Raw genomic sequence first — 25,410 nt, 5'->3', positions numbered from 1 at the left:
ACTTATTTCCGTAGAACAAAATTTTTACCTATCCTCCCCCTCTAGAAGTTATTCCCCCCCAAATCCCAAAATATGGCCTTTTTTAACTTTTTGTTGCAATGAAACCATAAACATTTTTGAAATTTTGCAAACGTAGAAAGTCGGTGGCTTGCTTCCCCTAGTGCGGTATACTATAATTAAACTTTAGAAAAACAAAATGGCCAGAAAAATTTACCGTTATCTAAAGTCCTTTTTTTCCAAATTTTTGATGTCGTTTTTCTTCTAGACCCCAGCTTCTAGAAACTTGAAATTTTAAGAGCCTTTAGACATTAACAAATAGTTCATTTTGCTTGAAGAAAATTTTCTTCCATTTGCACCCCCTCTCAAGTTATCGCCTCTTGAAATTTGTAAAATTTGAATTTTCGACACCTTATATTTCCGAAACCGCAAGTTTTTTCAAATTTCTATAAACGCAAAAAGCTAACGGTAAATTCCATGACTTTAAAAAATATAATTATTTTTCTTAACTCATACAATTAGACCTTTAAATCGAGCATTATGTTAACCCCACTTTATATTAATTTTTGCTTTATTTCAAAGACTGCATATATGTATCATCCTAAATATATGCAATCCTAGAAATAGTTTTGTATATGAATGAAAATAATTTTAATAGTGTGGTGGATATACATAGACTATATTTAAAAGCAGAATTTTCACTTGTTGAAGGGAAACTTCAACAAGTTTATTATATTAAAATTTTTTTATATTATGAATTTCGAAATTGAAAATTCGTATTATGAATTTGGTATCTTAAAATTTATCCGTAAACTTGTCAACAAATTGCCTTACTTATTTTTGCAGTCGTAGATTAGTATTAGAAGCACAATATTGCGATCAATTAGTGCCTGCATATTACATGGCATAATAACTAATCATTTTATAGCTAAAATTCTACTTAGTAAATTGAATTCATTAGAAAAAAGTCTTAATTTTTCCAAAAAAAAATTATTTATTGAAAATTTTGTAAGAAATCTGTTTTTAGTATTCTTATTTTCAAATTTTAATTAAGCATTTGTTCAAAATTTCAAATGCAATTTATATTCTTAAATAATGGGTATAAATTTTCTAATTTATAATTTTCCGTATGCCAATTTTGTGGCGACACCTATTTCTAGTTTTTCATGAAAAGATTATAAATTTCGAAATATAAAAATTTATTTTTAAAATTTTACTAGTTTTCATTATATTTTTGCACACTTAATGCTTCTACATTGTAAAAAAAAGTAGGTATTAGAATTGAATAGCATTGATCGATTTTTTTTTTCATTACCTATCTTTTTGAATAAGCTATTCAATATTCTTATGCCATACATATAGTTAACCATTATATTAAACAAGATAGAAAAATACTAAAAGTTAAACCAATTTTTTATATCCTGAAAATTCTATTCTTTGGTCGATTTCCATACATACTTATACTACAAATGCATATACGTACATATGTACGTAATATGCATTGTACAAGTTCCATTCAATTACTCAATAAAAGAATTTTGCTGATACCACCATAACAATTCTGTTCATTTCTAATTTTAAAATGATTTTTTTCTATTTTTTTTTTTTATTTTTCTTTTATACCAACATTTTTTTTTATGAACATTTTCTTGTTGGTTTCTTTTCATTTCAAATTCTCATTATGTTTTGGCTAGTTAACCAAATCGAAAATATCAACAGAAATTACTCAGCAGCTGCTGCAATAATTTTCATCGCTTCAATTGAAATTCCTCTTATAACTAAAAAAGTAAAGTAAAAAAAATGAAGAGAAAAAAAAATTAATAACTTCTTTTTGCTTTTTTAACTAACTTGACAGCAACTTTTGTAACTTTCTTTTTTTCTCTCTCATATAGCTATTTATTTTTTTTTCTAAAATTTCAAATTTCAATTGTTCAAACCCACTCAGTGTATATATATTGAAAATATACGAGTACCTACTCATTCTTTTTAAAATCTACTATACAAGCTATAAATATCTCAATGACATTAACAGAGAGGGAGAAAAAAAATCAAGTGAAGGACAAGAGCACACAAAAAATAAAAATGAAAAACAAAATTCTTTTAAACAAAAATATAAAAAATGTTAAAAGTTTTCTGTATAAATTCGAAAGAGACAGTATAAATATTTATAAAAAAAAGTTTTACACCAAAAAATTTCTACAAAAATTTCTACACTTATGACAGAATATAAAAATAATTTTCTTTCCTTTTCTTCTTTTGGTTATTTTTCTGTTTAGATTAGTTTTTCTTTTCTTAGGTCGAATGTTTTAAACACGGAAAAAATCTGTTTTCCTAATATTATTCTGTCCTCAAAACACAGAAAATATCAATGAGAACGCCCCCAAAACTGAACTACGAAAATTCCTGATTTCTTTATAATATAAAAAAAAGGTGCTAGATATCCAGAAATGAGCAGAACAACATAACAAAATTTTGAAGTTTATAAGTATAACAAGTAATAAGAGAAAATTAAAAAGAAAATCATAGTGCTTAAAAAACCTCTTCTACGGTTTACCTACCTACTAGTTACTACTACATAATTTCAATTTCTTCTATTCTCTAACTCATTCTTAACACTCTTTTTTAAAAAAAGAAAGTCTTTAAATGATATTCTTTTGGCTGATATATCAAATAGCAGCACACAGTATGTTATTGTATAAAAAATCTCTAAATTCTAACATCACAGTAAACTGTAGAATTGCTCCTCTGTTCTTCTATAATATAGAATAAATAATATGTACAGCGAAAGATAACAGTAATAAGAGAAAAGTACTCTCTTATACACACATTCGTTCAAATAAAAGTTAAAGTAGAAATAAATAAATAAGAAGACGTATTGAATGGAAAAAAAATGACAACTTCAACTAACAACAACAAACTAACAATCGAAAAAGATAGAAAAAATTAAAAACAGTTACACTTATAAGTGTTGTTAAAAGAAAAAGTATAACAACAGCAACAATTGTGACAATCATTGAGATTATTGAAAAAAAAAATACTAGAACGTTTGTAAGAACATTTAATAGGTCTTTTGGACTTTTATCTTGTGTTTGAGCTTCAAAATTTTATTTTAGATCTTAAGGCTTCGAGAATCTAATTGAATTAGAATAAGAATCGGACAATTACTCTGAAATCAGTAACAAAATCAGTATAGATAGCACATTATTAGACCAGATAAAAGAAAACTTCTCATTTTTGAATTTATATTATACGAATTGTTAAGTCCAAACGTCGATTGCATTATTGTACTAATAAGCAAAACAATCATTATTGACGCCAAAAATGCCGCTATCAGATTGCCAAGCAAGATCGTCATCATTTAATGAAGAAATTAAAGAAAAAGTTATTGAGTTCAAGAGGTACCCCTACACAAATCTTATTTTAATTCATTTGAAAAATTCAATTTATATTCTAATACGTTCAATGGATTTTGAGTGGTTTGAATTATTTCCCTCAAAAATGTTTTCCGGATAAAATAATAAATTATTATTTAAATAAATAATTGCAATTGTAGTCATTTTGAGTAACAATTCCAAAATATCTTACAATAAAATTGTAATGTCAATATTTTTCAAATATAAAGCTTCCTTAATGGTGCCTCCTTAATGATAGTTAAAAAATATTTAAATTTTTGTTCACCAAATTGATTTTAAACTAAACTTTCAACTAACGGTTTATACTTGTCTAAATCTAATAAGCATAGTTTAAAATGCAATGCTTATTTTTAAGTAAAATATATTGAATCGCAGTGCAGTGATGTAGGGATTACAGAGAATCAGCAAGACATTCATATTGGACTTCTTTCTTTTTACAGTTTCTACACAAAAAAAAAACCTCTGAAAATTTTTTCTTCATTTAACTTTTTTTTGTTTGTTGTTTTTTTCTAACTAGAAATGAAAAATTATATAAGATACAAAAACAACAAATAAAAAGAAAAATACAAGAAAATAAATTTTCATTTCACAGTCAGAAAATTTTCCATCTCTCAATAGTCCTTTTTATGGTTTGTTTTTAATTTTTTATATTTCTGTTTTTGTACATTTGTCGTATTTTTGCTGTTATACATATTTTGTACATAAGTAGGAATGTATATAAAGTGTAACATCTACATATACTTAAAAATATTTTTTGATTTTCTTCTTATAACTATACTCGCTACTTCGAACAAGAATAAAACAGAAAATTATTTTAATAAAGAACCTATATAGAAAAAAAAAAGATTTAAAAAAGAAGCTGGAAAAATCCAAGAAATAGAATAAAAAAAAGAAGGTCCATTGCACTATTTTGAATTTTGCATTTCATATTGCTTTGAAATGACTTCACTTTTCAGAATTTAAATTGCAAAGTTTTATGCAAAAATTGCAATTTTCAAAAAGAATTTTTCTTTATGCTTGTTCTGTTACAAATTTTACGGTTTGTCGATTTGTATTTTAAAACTTTTCCTTTTCTCTTTGGTATTATGAAATTCCTATATTTGAATTTTCGATACGTTTAGATGTCATTTATTGAAAATTTTCAGTTGGATAAGGCTCTATTTGAATTGCAAGTTTTCGTTTTTTAAATATGAACGGCCGCTGATATTAAAATTTTTGCTATACCTCTAGCAATTAAAAAATCTTAAAATTTTCTCAAATAATACTTTAATGTTTAAAGAGTTTTTGCTGTTATACATATTTTGCTTATTACCCTACAACTAATGGAATATTGTTACAAATAATTATAATGGTATTTTCAATATTTTTAGTTTTATAAGATCAATTTGGAATGGGATTGTTTTAGTTTATTATTTTATTAAATAAATATTTATTTTTCTGAAAAAGCAGATCTCATATCTCACTTAAGCATATAAGTACAGGAAATCTGTTAATTTCTATTTTATATATAGATTTCATTTCATTTCTACTTTTATTCAAATTTATTAATATTTTATTTTATTCTTTTCAGGTGAGTTTCATAAATATGCATTAGAAAAGTATAAAACGGCTGTTAGCCTTTGTAAGTATAAAGTAAATATCATAAAAGTTTGTATTATTTCTAAGTCTCTATCATATCGTTTCTATTAAAGATATTTAATGAATTTCATTGGGTCGAGATAAAACGGACAAAAGTATGTGGTATGCTAATCTAATTAAAATGGAAATATCGAAATGTTTTTGATAAATGGAAATTTAGAAACGTATAGTTGGGATGCTGTAACTGTTAAAATAAAAAAATTTTAAAATCTGGAATATTAATTTTGCTAGTGGATATTAAAGTGGAGTCACGCAAAATAATAAAACCACAGGCTTTTAATAATATTTCTCATGCTATAAGCATAAAGTGGAGCAGTGAATAAATCTTAAATTCAATTTTAAAAAATTGTCAAATTGCTCAGAAAAAAAAGAGTTTTAGAAGAAATATTGAAAATTTAAAAAGAGTATTTCTTTGTTTTCGTCTCTTTATTGCGGGATTCCTTTATTATGTCTATATATGTTACAATTCCGTTTATATATGTTAGAATTGCGTATATTTAGGAGTAAATATTCTATTTTTTATCCTATTATAATACATTCGCAAATATTTTATTATTTTTTTCATACTATTTAATATCGTAATGTAAATTAGGTTTAGGTAAAATTTTCCTTAAGTTTAAAGAAAAAACAATTGTTCATTTTGGCCTTATTATTGTACGGTACAGTTTATAAATAAAAAATTTTTTTTTCAAGATCACTTTGTAGTTTAAAATTAATTTTTCTTCTTTTTTTCATTAATTTTTGCATGACTGAACAAATTTATTGGGTAACAGAACTTTAGCAAAAAATGAAAAGAGTATAGAACTGAAAGAATATTGTTTATCGTTGGCCAGATGAGACAAGAAAAGACTTCTGTAAAGCAGAAAAACAGAATAGAATAGATTTTTTTTAAGGAATTCTTTAAGGAATTAATGTAGTATTTTCCTCTTTTTTTTTTTGGCTGAAAGGTTTACATATTATTATTATTCTATTTTAATTTAAATAAAAACATATTGTATATATTAAAGTTATAGCCTTTTGCATTCTCTGTGGTCTTGTCACCCTCTATAATTTTTTTTCATTTTTCTTCTATTAAGAGTAGAAGACATTTTTAAAGTTGAATATTATTTAAAAATTTTCTTTGTTTTTTTACTCAATTTATTTTTAAATACTTTGGGTGTTCTATAAAAGTTTCTTATTGACCATAATTCAGTTAAAAACATAGTGTTGTATTTTGAAATTTTGGAGCATGCAAAAAAATGGAGCTAAAAGCTCATCTAATAGCAGTTTAAATAATAAATACTAAAATAAGAGTTTAAACAAGCAAAAAATTTAAAATTTTCGCTAAAATAAAAGGAAAATATTTAGAGAGATGAAGAATTTAAGAAAATGCTCTAAATATGAAAGTCAAAGTATTTTTTTGGTAAAAAGTTTGTATTGCATTCATTTCCATGTGAAGTTTGCTAAAAATAAAATGGGCATCAGATTCAGAGGTGTTATGGAAGTTTTGGGACTGTAATTGGTAGTTAGGATGTAAGTTTCAAAATCGCTTGCAAAATTTTCTTATCTGAAAAAATAAAACTGACTCAAAGTTAAACATAGTATGTGTCTGTAAACATGAACCAAGCTAGGTTTAATTTTATTTTGTCTTATATTTCGATTTTGGTCTATCAATTACATTACAAAACTGGAACTACAGTGAAATATAAAGCTTTAAATGAAACTAGCGGTTTCTTACTTTCAAAATTTTCTGATAGACCCCAGTAAAGTTATTTTCAAAATTATTTGAAATGTTTTCTTAATTTATTATAAAACTACTTTCTCAAGTAAGTAATTGAAGAAAATAATTTTTTTTCTGGCCATATTATTTAAAATAATTTAAGTTTCTTTGTCTTCAAATTATTTTAGACCGCATCAAATTTATGTTTTTAAGAGTGCATTAATATGAATTGGTTACTTTAAATATTTTAAATCCCTTTATATCTGAAATTAACCATCAAATATATTATTTAAGAAAAAAGGAAAAGGAAAAAAAATCAATTATAATTTGCACTCAGTTCGGTAATCACTTTAATTTTTACCTTTAGGAACACTTCACGCTTCTTAAACACTATTCATTATCGTGTACAACAAATAGTTAAGTTTTTTCTCATCCATTTAAGTTTTTTAAAATATTGTTAAATTATGTTTTAAATTGTTAAATATGCTTTAAATAGCGTGTCTCGTGAATTTTTTTTTGTTTCTTAAACATTTGGTTATATAATAAACGTGCATAGTGATTTTAGTGTTGAACATCATTAACAAAGTCAGTTGAAAGAATCGTGTGCAAAATTTTTTACTTATCTTTTGTATATACTCGTATGTATGTACTCGTATTTCTTCAAGTTTTTCTATTATAACGAATTACCGGCAGGATACTATGTTAAGTAGTAAAAATATAATACAATATAAATGAATTGAACTTGTCACTATTGCTGTCTCCTAAAATGCATAATGAGATCGTGAATCAATGTCGCTTCGTATACGTATATATGCTGGTAAAAAGTTGCAACTATGGCAGGAATTTTACATTCTTCTTTAAACTTAATATTTCTTTTTTAGATTTACTATTTTTCGTTACCTTGATTTTATTAGCTGTTTTTTTTTTGTTCCAATTACAATTTTCAAAGTTCACGTTCATTAAAATTATTACAAGTTGGTTTTTAAACGATTAAAGTGAATTTCATGTACTTTTTTTTTAAACGCTTACTAAACAGTAGAAAAAGAGAAACGTGAATTCCTTTTGATAAAAATTAGAAAGTCGTTTTAGAACAAAATTTCTTATGTACAATTCAGTTTATAGGTTTAAGTGAATGTAAAAATAAAGTGGACGTGTTCGTGAAGTGGCAATTGTATTTGATTCTAAATGGAACTTTTCTCAGTAAATTATTTAACTCATACGATTCGTTTTTTTTCAAAACAATGTCGTTAAAGGTTATTGATTATAAGAAGAGCACATTTGAATAGTACAAATTTCAAGGGTTTAATAAAGACGGTAATCGTCCTTTTGACAGAATTTCGAATTCATAGCCGACTTGTTATGTCTTGTATAACTCATATATAGCATCAAGCATGAGTGAGTAAAAATAGATTAATAGACATTTTACAGCATTTCCTTAAATTTTTTTAAATTGCTGGGTTAAAATATAATTTTGTCTGAACTTAAAGTTGAATAATTACCTACCGCATTGTGTACACAGTAAGGTAGGATTTGTGATGGCAACAAATTTTGCATATAGAGTTTTTGATGGGAACGCACTTCTCTCTGGTTGGTAATTGTAAATAAACTATTTTTAGCAGTCTGCCGGCTCGGAAAACCGAATTGAATTTACAGTTTTTATTATATCTATGGAACTAATTGATGTAATTTCTTGGAATTTGATATTTGAGTTCTGGTTGCTACTGAAACTCTGCTAAGAGCCAAATTTACATTTTTTTAGGTATGTTAACTATAAGCTTACTAAAACTCTAAAAATTGGGAAGAAGTATTTTGCAGACATTTTTATAATATTCGGTAACATTTTCGCTTAACTAGACAATACACATTGCGGTCGGTTATGTGCTGAACACATCAGATTTTTTTTGTTTGTACTAATTTTATTTTTGACGAATTAAATTTTTGCAAAAGGTTTTTTAAAAATTCATCAATTATGCTTCAGTCTTTTACTTAAATGATTACCAAATAATTTAAACATACAGAAAAAAATTTGGCGTGGTCAGCACATTTTGTATTTTCTGAATAAAATATATTCAAATAAATTTATTTTCACTTTAGTTCAGTGAAAGTTTCGTTATGAGTTGAAATTATAAAATTTCAAGGAAATCAGTTGATTATTTTTCTCTAAAAGGGAAAAATTTAAATTTATTTACAAAACGAATTTGTTATAGACCTTGTTATAGATATATAGTAGCTGGCTTCTTATTTCGTTAGCTCATTCAATTGCGAGAAAGACCTTATGCATAATGTATATAAAATTTCAAGAAAATTTTTTAACATTTTCTTGAAAATTACTAAAATTGCAAAATCTTGCTATAGGTCTACGTCTTTTACAAGTTTTGCTATAGGTCTAACTTCTATACCGCAAAAGTTCATTTAAATTTTTATCAAAATTGATTCAGTGCAAATTTTTACACATGGTATTCAAACTGGCCGGCTTCTCGCTAAATATGTTAACTACCGTTTCCATTAAAAACTCGCCATGCTAAGATTATTACAATCACAATACCCACCTTATTGTATGCCAAGCAGTTGGTAAAATTATTAATATAAATTCGCTTTTTTTATTATACTTAATTCAATTCCAATGAACCAATCAATACAACAATATTTAATTTCAAATTAAATAAATTCTATTTAATTACAAAATTAAATATTTTAAAATTTAATATGCTTATTTTCAATATTCAATTTACTCATTCAATGATAATTTATTCAATTTGTTCCGTAATATAAAAACAAAATTAAACTTTAAAATAAAATAAATCCAATTTATCATCCGTATGAACAATTAAATTACGCATATTTTCAGAACTAATTGAAGAAATTGTACTAAAATTCTGTAGGCATCGTAGCAAATAAATATTATTCCAAATATTCATCTAAAAAGTTTCGCATCCAATCAAATATCGCGCTAGCGTCAAAGTATTTTATTTAAAATTCGGAATCCTGACCTAGTTTCTCATTTTTAAACATAGCTTGTTATTAATGATTATGAAACAAAATCTCAGTTTAGCTCGATATAAAGCACATGGTGGACGAATTTTCAAAAACTTTAATCAATTAAAAGAAATTTGAACCAAATTTCAAAACGGCAATCAAAATTTGCATTCGACTTTCTTAAGTAGTGGATCAGAGGAGTATTATCTCACATTTATTTTGCTAAAAAATAATCATCAAACTCACAATATTTAGGTAAGATTTCGCTACATGATTCCCCAACAAAACGGCGTCTAATTTACACACAACTTCCAACTAATCCGTTGTCGTCTGGAGTGTTTTATTACTTTAAATGAAGCGCAAAAATATATAGGTGAATGTTTTTTACTTGTGTGCATGACTATTTAATGTTACCCTATCGTTGTAAAGTGAAAATCATGTTTCAGACATATTACCATTTATTTTATATTGTCAAATTCAATATTAAATTTTAACCTTGCGTATAATCACACATACATAAGTCAACATTATATTTTTAAAAATTTCCTTCATGTTCAGACTTAATATGTTTATTTTTTCATTAATACATAAGTATATAATATATGCATAGAACATTGTATCTGTAATACTTTTAATATTCCCTCCATCTCTTTTTTATACCTTACATTTTAATCAATGCTCTTGTCTTTCAATTTTTCTCCTGGATTGCCGGAAAAATGATTAACAACAATTCTTAAATTACAATTTAGTTTCATTTTATTTCAATTTTATTTTATAATAGTAAAAGAATACAAATATAACATGTTACTGGAAAGATGTATGAAGGATCAGAATTCTCAAATCGTGTCGTAGATATGAGCAATTAGGCTCGAATAAAAATGAACAAAATTTCAAATTTAAAATAATAAAAAACTGTTAATACCAACTGAGTAGTTGACTTAGAAGTTTTCTCGCAAATTGAACTTAGCTTTTGCCGGATAGTTTCATAAGATCGCATAGTTTTGGAAACTTCAATTTTTAAGCGAATTGCTTATTATGAAACTAGTTACAAAATTCTTGTATTTTGACATAAACAAAAATGGCTGCAAACACAGAAATAAAGAAATGATCTTACACTACTTGAAGTTAAAGTTATTGTCCTTAAAATGTAATTTTTACTTAAGTGTAAGAAAAATGACAATATTCTTCGTAAGTTATTTTAAATATGCAACTAGACACTTCTACCCTCTTTTAGGTATTTGTGTCACTTTAGACTTTTTCGTTTTAGTGCACTTGTGTAAATATTAACTTTAAAAAACTAGACAAAGATCCGGCAACAGATATAATATCTTTTTCTTCGAAAATATAAATTATAAGAGGCACATCATGTGAGTGAAGTCTGACTTTCACACTTTTTTATCGTTTCAATGACTGACTTTCGCTGAAAAATTTGAAAGAAAGACTGCTAAGCCAAACAGGCTCAAAAAAGCTTTGTTCACTTTTGTTCTAACTATGGACTTACAATTACGTTAATTGTTATGAAAAATTTAAAGAGAAAAAATTTGAAATGTTTTTGCTTGAAGGAACATCTTTATTTGAATATGCTTAGTGCTGAAACCGGAAAAATGAATAATCCACATTTCATTAATAATCTAGAACGTATAGATTGCCAGTAACATGTACATAAGTTAAAATTAACAAGAATTTTCTTCAAGTTCATTTTTTTTCTTACTTTTAAAAATTTCTTTAACTTCCTTTAAAGCTAAGACGATTTAAAGAGCCTCGGGTACGATGCTTCTATAAATTTTATTTTATTTATATACCCTTAACTTTTCTATATGCATACATCCGTTTTATACATACATACATATATTATGTATGCACGTATGTTTATTTATTTTCTTATTTTACACAAATAAACAAAAAGTACCTATTATTATAAAACAAGTTAAACATTTAAACATTCATCGTAGACAATATCTTTTAATCAGGAGGAACTTTTAAGACAGCAACAAAGAAAAATCAAAAATTAAAAGTAAAAAAAATAAACATAAGAAAAATATAAAAAAAAAATGTTTCGCGGCTACAACAAGAATAAAACCAAAATGCAATGATACGACGAAAACTTGAAAATCAGTGGTGCTTAAACTGTAATGCAAAAAATTTATGATATAGATACTTCTAAAGTGCTTTAAATTAACCGTCGGCAACCTTTTAAAGGGTTATGGGCACATATGTACTATGCAGATGTGAGTATGGGCCACTCGAGTTTCTTATATTACCATAAATAGAAATGACATTTTCAACTGACTTTATTTATTGTTTTGTTTTGGCAGATAATAAATTTGTATGGAATTGTACCTATATGTAAAATTGTATGAATATGTACCTTTGTCTATTATCTATAATTGAATTCTTAAAAATTTGTTGAAAAATTTTTAATGAATTCAATCAAATGATGTGCCGCATTTTGAAGTTGAATGTGCCGCATGAGGCCCATGGGTGGCACTTTGCCAATAATTACATTTTTCATATTTTCATTAACGAGCTAAATTAAAACTGTTCGAAAAAACTTTTCTACATTTAAACCTCAAAAAATAAAAAATTCTACAAAACCGGTTTTTGTCACAGTTCTCTCAAACTTTTCCAGAAATGCCTCTAAAATCTTGAAAATTGATTTATTTGAAATACTTTAATTTCTTATATAATCAGTTTAGAATGAGCACAAAAATCGCAGTTTGAATTTTTCTTTCTTTTCAGTGCCGTTTTTTGCAAATTGCTTTTATTTATTAAAATAAAAGTAAATGTAAGTGAGTACACGACTGACTTGTACAATATGCAAATGCACAAGAGTAGCGTAGTAGAAATGCCTCAATTATTTCGAACTAATTACTGTATTGTGATCAATTTCGAGGGAGCTATATTGAAACAACATAAACCAGTAAGACTTTCTATAAATGAACCGGCTACTACAAATTTTACAAATTTCAAAATTGACTACTTAATAAACAATTTGAAAATCATTTGTTAGAAATTTCACAATTGTACAATTGTCTAACTATAAAAAAAAAAATTAAACTATATTATTATCTTTAAATAGGATGAAGAGGCATTATCTTTGGAAGGGTACAAAATACAAATAAAAAGTAAAACGAAAGGAAAACAAGATAAAATACTTACATACTTAAAATTTAAGTATTAAAAGTTTCTTTTTGTTCATTTTTGTTTTTGATTTTGAAGATTTCTTGCGCTTTTCTTTTATTTCCCGTACAATTTTAACATTAAAAAACCCAAAAGAAATAAACAACATAGTAAAAAAAACTAAGGACTTACAAATTCAAATAAATAAAAGTGCAACAATTCTTTTAAGATGAAATTTTTGTTATGAGAAGAGACGCAACAAAAATAAACAACCAATGAATATAACCCGTATTGTAAACTCAATATAATGTTGGTACATATAGAGCGACTGAACTAAAATCTATAATAAAAAGTAAATCTTTTGGCATAGGGGAGCATAGAAAAGAAAACCAAAACACGGTAACTTCTATAAGTCTGAATTTAATATTTTTTTTTGCTTCACTCCTTGCGATTTCTGGTTAAAATTTGACTAAAAAAAATTACAGTGATCTTTGTGAAAATTCGATTTTACTTTGACATTTTAAACATTCTGTACCAGAGTAATTCAATTGCTACATGTATATGTAATTAAATGTGTACAATTGTAGATACAAGTTCATAAATAGTAGAATTTCAAATTCGAAATGATATAGTGGACACGATATTTTTTAAATTGTAAAAATGAATCTGAAGGGCACGACTTTGTTTTTTTTTTTGCTTTCTGTTTTTTTGTTAATAAAATCTGCTCCTCTATAATTTTCGTTTTCTTTTAGAGTTCCGTTGAAGGCATAAGGAAAAATATTATTTACTATAAAAAACAAAAAAAAATAATACGAAATTTTTAAGATAGAGATTTGACTTTGCTATGTGGAAGAAGTTGAGTTTTTATGATAAAAAAAAACCTGAAAAACAAAAGATTTAAAAATATAAAGTGGATTTTTTTTTTTTGTTTTTGCTTCTTGAAATCACAAAAAAAAGTGCACGAAAATCAGTTTCCATTTGGATTTCATTTTTTTTTATAATTTCTTTATAAGTACTTTTATTCGTGAAGAAGTTCTAAAATTTAGAATTTTTGTCAGCAAAAAACTTCAAATAACAAAGAAAAAAAAAATGGAAAGTTAAGAAGAAAAACTTATTTTTTAAAATTTCGAAATTTAAATATTTCAAAAGCGAATTGAAAGTTGGTCAGAGATGAAAAATCAGCTTAATACTATTCTTATTCTATTGATCCCATTATAGTTTACAGCTTGTAATATTTCAAATTAGACAATTCTCTTGAAATTTTATCAAAATCTGAACATTGTAAATTTATATTTTGAATTAACAATGTTCAAATTTTGTTAAATAAGCTCAAACCATAGATTGCTAACAACTTAATTACAAAAAAGTAAAACCTTCCGAAGAGATTAATGATACGTATTGTTTTTAAATAGGAAAGTACTTGTTATTTATATAAGTATTTCATGTTAAACTTTAACACTACAGTGTAACTAGTGTTTTAAAAAAAAAATTGTTGAAGTAGCTGAGCCCTTATTTCTGACAACCATAAGAACTTGTGCAATCTCAATTTCTCTTAAAAATATTATTGTTCCTAATACTGTATTCGACATCGCTAAATTTTCACACGTTAATCTGGATACTTTCTAAAAAAAGGAATTGGAACTTACGAATTTGTATGGCGGCCACCATCCATATAAGGACTCGAATGATCTATAAACTACTTTCAAGCAAAATATATGAACTATATTATATTACATTTATTTGTGCGAAATTTCAGTTCTGTATTCTAAAAAGTTTTCGAGATATAGCCAAGTAATTACAATTTAATAATAACATCCTATTTAAATAGGATTTTAGCATTGACAAACTGGCAAATTTTACTCAGTTATTAACAATTTCATTATAAACTACTTGTGAAAATATGAGGAATTTCACTTAGTTATTTTCAAAGATATCGTTTGCGCGGACTGCTGACCGAACGGATTCGACTGAATCTACTCAGAATAGGACACTGAGTAACAATAAAGTGTATAAGTATATTTGTATCAATATCTCAGACAGTTGTTTCTTAATGATACAATAATGAAATGGTAAATTTGAAGGGTATCACAAATTAAACAGACTCTATAAAATCATTCGGGTATAATTATTATACCTGAACTCGATATAGTATTTCAATTAAGCTGTAAACCAGAAGTATACGTGTTAGATGTAATGTGAAAATTTGATTTTAAATCATCTGCTTGAAGTTCTTTTATGGAAAATAACATATTATATAGAATCGTAAAGTTTTCCTCTTTTGGAACAAATTTGAATAAAGAGGTTTGAATAAGTTTGAATAAAAAGGACGAAATGAGGACATACACAAGTTCATTTGTTTTGGAATTGGTTTTCTTAAATTTTTTATACAAATTTAATTAAGTTTAATTAAGTATCCCACTCACAATTCAATGTTGTCACGCAACAATTTGCTACCGCTCAGCAATTTATATACCGCTTACCAACAATGAGTCCTTTACATTGATCAAATTCAATACTCGAAATGCACTTCATTTGCTTTCTTCAAAATTTATAATCTTCACAAATTTAGAAATTGATCACCATCTCCGATTTTTAGTATAAATTTATTAATGTCACTAAATTTTCTGTTAGTTTCATTTTAATGTTTTGGAATTCAAGTGACGTTTAGGATTCCGTGCTGTCTAGCAAAAAGAAAATTTAATTTACAAGATTGCAACATTTGGACTATTTTTTATTATAAAACTTATAACGGTTTTAACAAAATGTTTTTAAATAATTTTCATTAAAAATATAAAATAAATTTTGTTCAAATTATTTAATTTTAAATTTTAAGTATCGGAAGAAAGCCAATAAAAAACTAAAAGAAAATGTTTCACTTTTCATATGTAATTTGAATGTCAAATATATGAAATTAGGTAATAGATACTTGAAGAAAACGCTTTTTTTTGGAAAAAAAAATTACCAATCAAATATAAATTCACCTCCATTTTTTAAATTAACTTTTAGTCCATAATTCACTTCCAATACCATTTCGTATTTTTTATTTTGTATTTAAAAACAACGCAAACCCATATGATAACATTATTAGAATTTTTTTAAAAGAATTTTGTAAAAAAGCGCTTACTAGTTTTACTCTGTCCGTCAGTCTGTTCGTGGACATGTTTACAAAACTTCTACATCCTTGAAGATAGAAAGCTGAAACTTCAGATGTGCATACATAGTTCTTTACTAGAAACTTAATTTTCCCCCCAATAAAAGTTATAGGCCCTAAAAGACTTAAAAATGCCATTTTTTGACTAGTTTGTAAAAGTTATCATAAACATTTTTAAAATTTTATCAAACTACCAGAAAGGTAGCGTCGGGCTTTTTCTAGCAAAATGGCTGCTAAAATTAACCGTTATCTAACACCCGTTTTTTTCGAAATTTTTGATATCGTTTTTCTTTTAGACCGTAAGTTGTAGAAGTCAAGAAATTTTTTTTTACCTCCACGCCTTCGCACGTAATCGCCTCTTAGAATTAAGAAAATTTGAATTTTTTGCATCGTATGTTTTCGAAATTGCAAGTTTTTCCAAATTTCTATAAATGCAGAAAGTTAACGGTAAAGGCCGTAATATCAAAAAATATTCTTTTTAATTCACGCTATTAGCCCTTAAATTGGAACATTATGTTAACTCCTTCTTAAATTTTTTTTTGCTTCATCCTAAATATATGCAATCTTTAAAATATTTTGGTATATCAATGAAATTAATTTTAATAACGTTGTAATTTATTTTTACCTGCAGTATTTTCACTATTGAAATGCTTCTTTGCAAACCATCGGTTTGATCCAACTTTATTTTATTTTTGATTTCTACTTCTTTATATAACTAACGATACCAACTGAATGATAGTTAATTTTTCTTCTTGAAAATTTTCATCCTGTAAATAACTTACAAACACATATAACTGATTGTAAGCAAATACATTATGTGCAAACATACCGATATATATAGATAATATTTGAAAGCTGTTAATTCTTAAGATCCCTTTATATATATTTTTTTAACTATGAATTTATCGTTTTCATATATATTTTAAAAATTGTTACGTTAAGTCAGGTATCCTTTTTCATATTTTTTTTTCTCTAGATAAGTGTACAGCATTTTTCTTTTTGCGAAAAATTGAAACTAATGGTGATATATTGTATGGGAATGGAAATAAATATTTCATACTACTTCAAATAACAAAATATAAGGATGCCAAACATTAATATTATACTATAAAAAAAAGACATACATTTATATATAGAGTTACAGGTATGTGTACATTATGAGCTATTAAACGGAGAATTTATGTTTCAGCTTTCAATAACAAAAGCAAAAGTAGGAAAAAATCTATGTATACATACGAGTACATATGTGCATAGAATTGAAAAATGAAATAAGTAGTATATTTATATATATACATGATTTGTGTGTGTACAGGTAGCTAAAGTAGTCTAGAAAGTTATCCACTCTGGGAATATAATAAATGGATATCCCATTATATCTGCATAAAAAGTCTTTATTTTTTTAAGTAACTCATACCCAGAGTAGAACCATATTCATATTGAAACTATGTTTGGATTTTTTTTTAAATTAAATATAAAATTTGGCAGGATATACAAATGCACACATAATAATATACTTAACTAAGTATATTTATAAAATGTTAATATTATTTTTTAATGGTTTACTTGTCCACTTGTTTTTCTCTTTATTTTCGTTGGTTTTCTATTATTAGAGCTATTTCCAACTTTAAAATGTACAAAATCTCTCATTTTATTCTCTTTATATAAGTATATGTACCCTATTGTACTCATTATTGAAAAATGTACTTGTATAGAACCAAATACCAGTATATATGTATAAATTTCATGTAATTTTTTGTTTTGAATTAGGATTGAGCCTACTTTAACCTCAAAGAGAACTTCGACTTGTTCATTAAGAATATAATCACTTAGAAGAAAGCTACAGTAAATGATAAAGAATAAAAGCAAAATCTAAAATAAAATGTCGATGTGATGCGAAAGATTTTCATTTAAGCTCTTCATTTTATTGTAATATAGATAAATTTTCAATTAAATCAAAATAAATTTAATCAAAATCTAATTGAATTTTGTATGCAATGTAGCAATTTCAAGTTATTTTTCAAAACATCTTTTGCATCCAACAGTTCTCCAGTCTGCGATATAGGCATAAGAATACGTTACAGCATCAAGTTCGTCACCGTGTTTGTTGGTGTTTCCATCTGTCCGTCCCAACGATAAATTGAAGACTAAATAAAGAGAATTACAAACTTCCATAAATGGTATATTATAGTTAATGTAAGGCTGTGCTTGTCATACAAGTATTTCAATTGTATAATACCTTGCGGTATCTGCCATATAACTTCAAAAATTATACAATCATATTAAACAAATATTGAAATTATATACAGAACAAAATTGGGCACAAATATAAAAATAAAATATTAATAAAAGATTATAATATATTAATTAACAGAAGAGTCTCTAGTTCAAACACCGGTTAGGTTACTATTAAAATTATACTCAATATTATAACTAATTATATACAATATTATACAATAAGTTCTAAATATAGTATACAAGTAATTTATATATATTCAATATTAAAACAAAAAGTATGAAAAATAAAAAACAAGTGAAAACGTTTCAGTCGGTATAAACCGACCGAATTATACCCTGCACGTTAGCAATCTTAGTTTACCATTTGTTTTTGAAATATCTAGAATTAGCTCTCTAGAATATAACGAGTATTCGAACCTGATAAACCACTCTATAGAAACAGCATGGATATGTCTGACCTATAATTGCACACACAACTTCCAAATTTCATGAATCTAAATCTATTATTTTTTTGAATATTTTAAATTAGATTTTGGAGTTCCGTGGCAACTACTCAGACCTGTTAGGCCATTCCATCTAAACTTCAGGGATATGTGTGGGCTGATATTGGACACACGACTGCCAAGTATGGCAGATACCCGAACCAATGCAACCATTCTATTAAAATTTTTAGAACATATGTAGAGTATAATTGGACACATCTTTGCAAAATTCGATATTGATATCTTTATTAGTTTTTGAAATATTTAAAAAACCTCTTTGAGTTGTATGGCAACTAACCGAACCCGTTTTTCGAATTGGCCCAATTACAAAAGCAGCCGTCGTTTGGTGCCGTGAAAGTTTGGTGCCGATTGCTTTTTTCGTTTTTGAGTTATCGTGCTATCGGACGACGGACGGACATTACTAAATCAACGCAGAATTTCACGCTGCGTAAGAATATATATATATATCCATGACGAAGACGATTCCTCCAAGTGGTTACAAACTCTATACCAAAGGGAATATACCCTTGATGAAGTGCAGGATATAATAAATAATAATAACCTTGAATAATTAATATAAAAAAAAAACTAAGGCAGGCCAGTCACCTCCCTAGTTAAAGCTCTATGATTCAATGAAACCAGTCTTGATTAACTAAAATATCTAGAAACCTTAGCTGTAGAAGTGAAGAAGGAAAAAAAGAATAAACTTTTAAATATTCTTAGTAGCTTTTGGAATAGAATTTTATAAGGTCAATATTAGAAATTTTTTCCTAAAATTGTTTGAATAACCTGTTTGTGTGTAAAGTAGCATATCCCTTTGTCATTACTGGAAATTATAATTTAATTTTTATATCCTAGTAAGTACTGTTTGTTAAATATTCGCAATCATGTTAGTACATAAACTTTTCCCCTTTTCTTTTGCTAAACATATTATAAATTTTGACTAAATTTTTTTTTAGCCTTTAAAATATTAGATGCAAGTGAAAGATAGGAATTTCTCATTTCTTTTCCCTCATATTGTTTTTTGACAAATTATTAAAGAAACAATAGCATTTATTATCCCAAAAACTTTTATATACAGAGTGATTCAGAAAACTATACAACAAGATATGCCATTGGTTAGAAGTTCGAACTTTAGGGAAAATCAAATTTTTCCCCTGTTTTAGTTTTTCAGTTTTTCTAACTAGATAAATTTGTAAGAAATTTTTCGAAACTTGAAATTCTTTTTGTAGAATTTTTTCCAGCTGCTTAAACTTTAATTTAAGCCCTCAAACATTTAAAAATTTTTTATGGTACAATAGATATAGCACTAAAACCACAAATTTTGTGAGCCACAAATTCAATTAAAATCAAACCAGATATTGATAAAACTAAAATTAAATTCAATTTAATATTTCTTTCTCAAAAAATTTGGACAAAAACACGAATTGATTAATTCCTTATCCAAAAAGTTTACAAATTTCTGAAAACAAACACCAAATTCTGCAACGAAATTCACCTAGTTCTGCAAAAATTTATGTTTTTCTTCTTTCAAATCTATTTCTATTCAGTTGCGTATTTTAAATCAATTGTTTCACTAGAACACCTCTTTAGTTGCATCAACCTTATGCCAGTTTGTTAATCCCATTAACTTATTTATTTATTAGCTTCATAATTTTAATACCACATAATTTGCAAACTCCATTTTGTTGAAAAAAATTAAATTTTTCTATTAAAAAAATTTTTTTAAATTAAAATAAATGACAAAATTTATATGGCATGCCTTTAAAAATTCGCTCCAGCTGGATAATTTTAATAACTTCAGATGTCAAATGATGTCTAGATTCCGAAAATTATTTTTTGAAATTTTTAAATTGCACCCAACGTGAGAAAAATGCATTTAAAAATTTCAAACCATATAGGTACCATTTCTTACAAAAACTGGCAAAATAAAAAACCTATCAATTTTTTTTACCAAGAAAAGTTTCGAAAAAAAATTTTTGATTACTAGATTTTTTATTTTTGTTTTTTACTAACCCAGCATTTACACATACAAGTTATTTGCAAGCAAGTTTGTATAATATTAATTGTCAATTAGTTTTTCGAAATGTCAAATTACTTGCTATTATGACGTAGGCGTTTAGCAAGTTAATTTTTGAAAATGTCTTTGAGAAGAAAACAACTACCAATATATATAATTGTTTATAAATTTTAGAAACCATAAGTTTGCTAAGTTTAATTTTTTCAAAACAAAATTCAAAAATTTTAAATCAAAAAAAAAAAAAATCAAAACAACAAATTTTTTTTTGTGAATTTCTCAATATGTCAAATTACTTGCTCAAATTACTGGCAGCAAAATTTTCTTGCAAGTTGAACTGCAAGTAAACAAGCAAGTAGAAATATTTCAATGTGTTAGTAAAATTTTTGTATGTATTGCAACTTTCTTGCAAGTAACTTGTACGTGTAAATGCTGGGTAATACAAATTTCTAGTTTTTCTTTTCAAAAATTTCAAATTTTTTAAATCAATTTTTTTTTTTTCAATTAAAAGTTTGTATAAAATTTCGTTTCAATTTTGTTATCATTTGTTACATTTCAATAAAAACATTAAAATTACAATTTTGGTGTAAAATTAATGATGGTTGATATTTACAATGCTGAAAATCCTTACCTTTAAGGATCTTTAAAATCTTGACAAAGAAATGGTTTTTGTGCTACATTTTCTGTACCTTTGAACTCGGAAATCCTTGAGATTTGGCACCCTGTCCGAAATAAAAGTTTTACCCATTTTCGATTTTTTAACCAATGGTATATGTTGTTGTAGAACTTTCAGAATCACCCTCTATACATGTGTTCGTATATTCAAAAATTAAGTTTTTATGTTACTGGGATGTGTTTCCAATTCCGCATATACTACACATTTTAATTTAAAATGGAAAACCTTAATGGGTCAGCAATATCTAAATGCTTTCTTTCACTTTTGTATATAAAATGTGTATTGGGTGATTTATAAATATATGTATGTAGCAACCACTAAACAATTACAAACAAATATAATTGTATAACATTAAGTTCGACCATGGTTTAACTAAATCGTTTAATAAAATCCGAAAAGATATCCTTTTTAATTCAACCCTAACGAACAAAAACTTTTAATAGCTGGTCATTCTGCTAACTGATTTTTCATTAATCTTTTAAAATAAATTTGGGAAAGAAATGCGATTAGAAAAGATCGTCATATTTCTTGTCAATTTTCTCTTTTTTTTTTCTTTTTGGTTTCATTTCTCTTGTTTAACCTATAAACTTTTAGTTTAAATATTTTAAAAGCTTGTTTTTTGAAACTGTTTAAAAATATTTGCGCTAAATTTAATGAATACTTTTGCCCCATCTTTCAAACATTTTATTTTGTTCTTCACAAAATAACAAGCAGGGAAAGTAAAACCAAAAAATGTATGCGGTCAACACATAACCGAATTTGTATTGTCTGGTTTAATGCAAGTGTTGCTGGAAATTATGAAAATTCGTTTTAAATACTTCTTTGCAATTTCAAGGATACTAGTAAGATTTTAATTAACATTTCATGAAAAATGTAAATTTGGGTCTTAGTAGAGTTCCACTTTGCGCCATTCGAATTTCCTGAAAAGTTCACGAATTAGTTTCTGTAACAACCAAAACACAGATACAAAATTTCAAGATATTGCATCAATTAGGTCTGTAGATATTTTAAAAAATGTAAAATCCACCCTCAGTTAAGTTTCCGAGCTCTGATTTTTCCAAAAAATTTATAGCTTCATTGTTTTATCACCCCGAATTTAAATATGGAATTTGAAATGGCCCACAAAAAGATCCAGTTCCTGAGGTTTATATCCCAAAAGCTGATGAATCTGTGACATAGCCGAATTAAAGCCGAATATAAAATTTTATCAAAATCGGTTTAGCCAAATGAGATACAGGCGTGCTGACAGACAAACAGACAGACAGACGGACATTTCTTTAAAAATAGTTGTTTTATGCTTCCCTTACTATGGAGAAGGGCTTTTACACCGAAAACTCGATATCCGAAATTTGATGCCATCACGCCACCTCCCTTATTATATGCAATGCGGTTGGTAATGAAGCAAAATGAAAAATTAATGTTAGACAAAAAAAAATATTGTAAAAAACGAACCCAACCATTAAAAATATTTTCTATTCAATTTCAATATTAAAACCAACATTTCATTTACTACATTACAAATGTCCTTTTTTCATCTGTTTTATTTTTCTTCTTTTTCTCTCTTCAAACATTAATATTATCTTATAAGAACACTATTGTATTTAAGTACATAAACCTGCATAGACTCTACGAGTACAATGTGCTATTTAAATGAGTTCTTTTACTTAAAATTCATTCTACAGTATCATTCGAACATTCAAAAAAAAACAAGCATAATATGGAAATGTTAATTTTTAAAGGATTTTCTGTCAATATAGAATTTTTCCGTTCTATTCCTCTTTTTTGTTTTTATTTTTAATAAAAAATTTTAAAATTATATTTTGATATTATTCTAAATTATATTTGAAGTTAAAGTTGCACTTTTTAGAATAACTTAACCATGCCATGCCATTCGGTCTTTGAACAAACTTGACTTTTAAATTTTAATTGATATTGATAGCAAAAATTGTTACAAACGAAAGTTATAAGTACGAAAGCTGATCGCTGTACATTTTTTACCAGGATCGTAATTTATTGACTAAATTCTACAGTATTAAGCATTTCAGGCGTACACATTTTGATGCTCATCACGGACTGAATATTTTTAGAAGTCAAATATCCTCATCTCCATATTACTACTAGTCCCGAATTAAAAATGAAATTTAACCAATTTATGTCTTATTGCAACTCTATGAATAATTCGCCTTTTTTTTGGATAAGTGGATCGCTTTAATTGGATAAATTAATTATCTAAGTTAAATATCTTTTAGTTTACAGAATATTATGATATTTGAAATATCTTTAAATACCATGCCTAACAACATTAACCGATTGGATTTAAAGCATTATATTCAGGAATATGATAAAAAAGTTGATTGAAATTATACGATTAGAACGTAGTTATTTTCTTACATACGCCGAAACAATTTGAAATTTTTTAATAAATTTTTTTTCAAATTTCACTGTGCCGCATATAGCACAGTGTCAACTTTGTTTCACATGGTACTATATGTGACATATCCTGCTTCAAAATAGAACACCATGTCCTTAACATGTTCTTTCTATCGAAATTAAATATATAATTAATAATTGTAAACTAAAACATTATTGTATAACACTCTTATTAATTTTTGCTCTTCTAAAAATTTCCATTCAAATAATTTTAAATTTTCTTTTAGTATAAGAGAAAAGGTAACTAATAAAGGATAAAATGGACAAAAAGTTCAAGTTTTTCCTGAACTCTGATTCAAAAATATCTATGTATTTATCGAAGAATTGATATGCATACCAAATATTAAAAAAAAATATATATACATATATATAGAATGAAAATTATGTATTTTAAAGAGCATTTAAGTGAAAAGTAAAAAAATTCATAAAAAAATCTAATTCAAAAGTCCAGTGAAGTACGATAAAATTATATAATAGTATACCGGAAATAATATTGGATAATATTCTCATATTCAGATGAATAGATGAAAATATGAAAATATGAAAGAGAAAAAAAGTAAAGAACATTGATAACAATGAGCAAACAAAGTACATACTCGAAAAAGATGTTTCATATAAAATGGTTGCTTTAGGTTATTTTAAGTTTAACTGGAACAAACTGCAAGTTCTAGTATAATATAAAGCACGAATATGCTTTGTTGTATGTATATGAACTTAGCATAGCATATTTAAAAAAAAAGTAAATTCAAAATCAAAGGAACAAAAATGTAAAAATCAAATCGTTTACAAAGATATTTGCAAACTCTCTTTATACGCTTAATTTAAATGGCATTGGAAACATTTTAAATGCTATTGCAGTTTCAAATATGTTTACATAAATTGAAAGCAAATATTTGGTATATGTAGAAATCTTGTCAGTTTATTATTTAAAGTGAGTGGAATGATGTTCCAGACATTTAATTTAATTAACTTAATATTTCATTTTTTGCCTAACTAACATGTTAAAAAAAGTTAATGCCATTCAAGAGCTGCAATTTTCCTTTGGTATATGTAAATATTTACTATTTCACATTATGACACACGCACATTTTCAATTTCGTCAATGAAATATACGGAATATATTGATTATTCTATGTAAGTACTATATTGTTGTTGTCCCTGAATATTTATTTCATAACTTTATGTTATAGCTTTCCATTTAAGGAAATATAACATTTAGTGTTTTAGATGTGTAGCACTCCCAATTACACACACATTTTACTGCGGTAAGTGACTTCATATTTTTATATGAAAATCTTTAATATTTATAGGTTAATTTTAAATTTCTATATAACAGGATTTCATGATAAAACAAGCGATTTTTTAACTTGTTCGGAGTTGTTCGGAATTTAATGTTTCTAAGAAAATAACGCACCATAAAATGCTGGTTGTGAAAAGATTATGCACGTAATATATGTACTTATCAAGTGAAGTTGTTGAAATACAACCACATCTCAATTGATTTTAAAATTTTGTTATTCTTGTGGCCTTATTATGTACGAAACGAAATCTTTTATGTATATAAGCAAATCCGAAT

Source organism: Condylostylus longicornis, unplaced genomic scaffold (genome assembly GCF_029603195.1).
Source record: "Condylostylus longicornis isolate FDR11 unplaced genomic scaffold, ASM2960319v2 ptg000004l, whole genome shotgun sequence".
In the NCBI taxonomy this organism is placed as follows: domain Eukaryota; kingdom Metazoa; phylum Arthropoda; class Insecta; order Diptera; family Dolichopodidae; genus Condylostylus; species Condylostylus longicornis.
Note: the sequence above shows the minus strand (reverse complement) of the source record.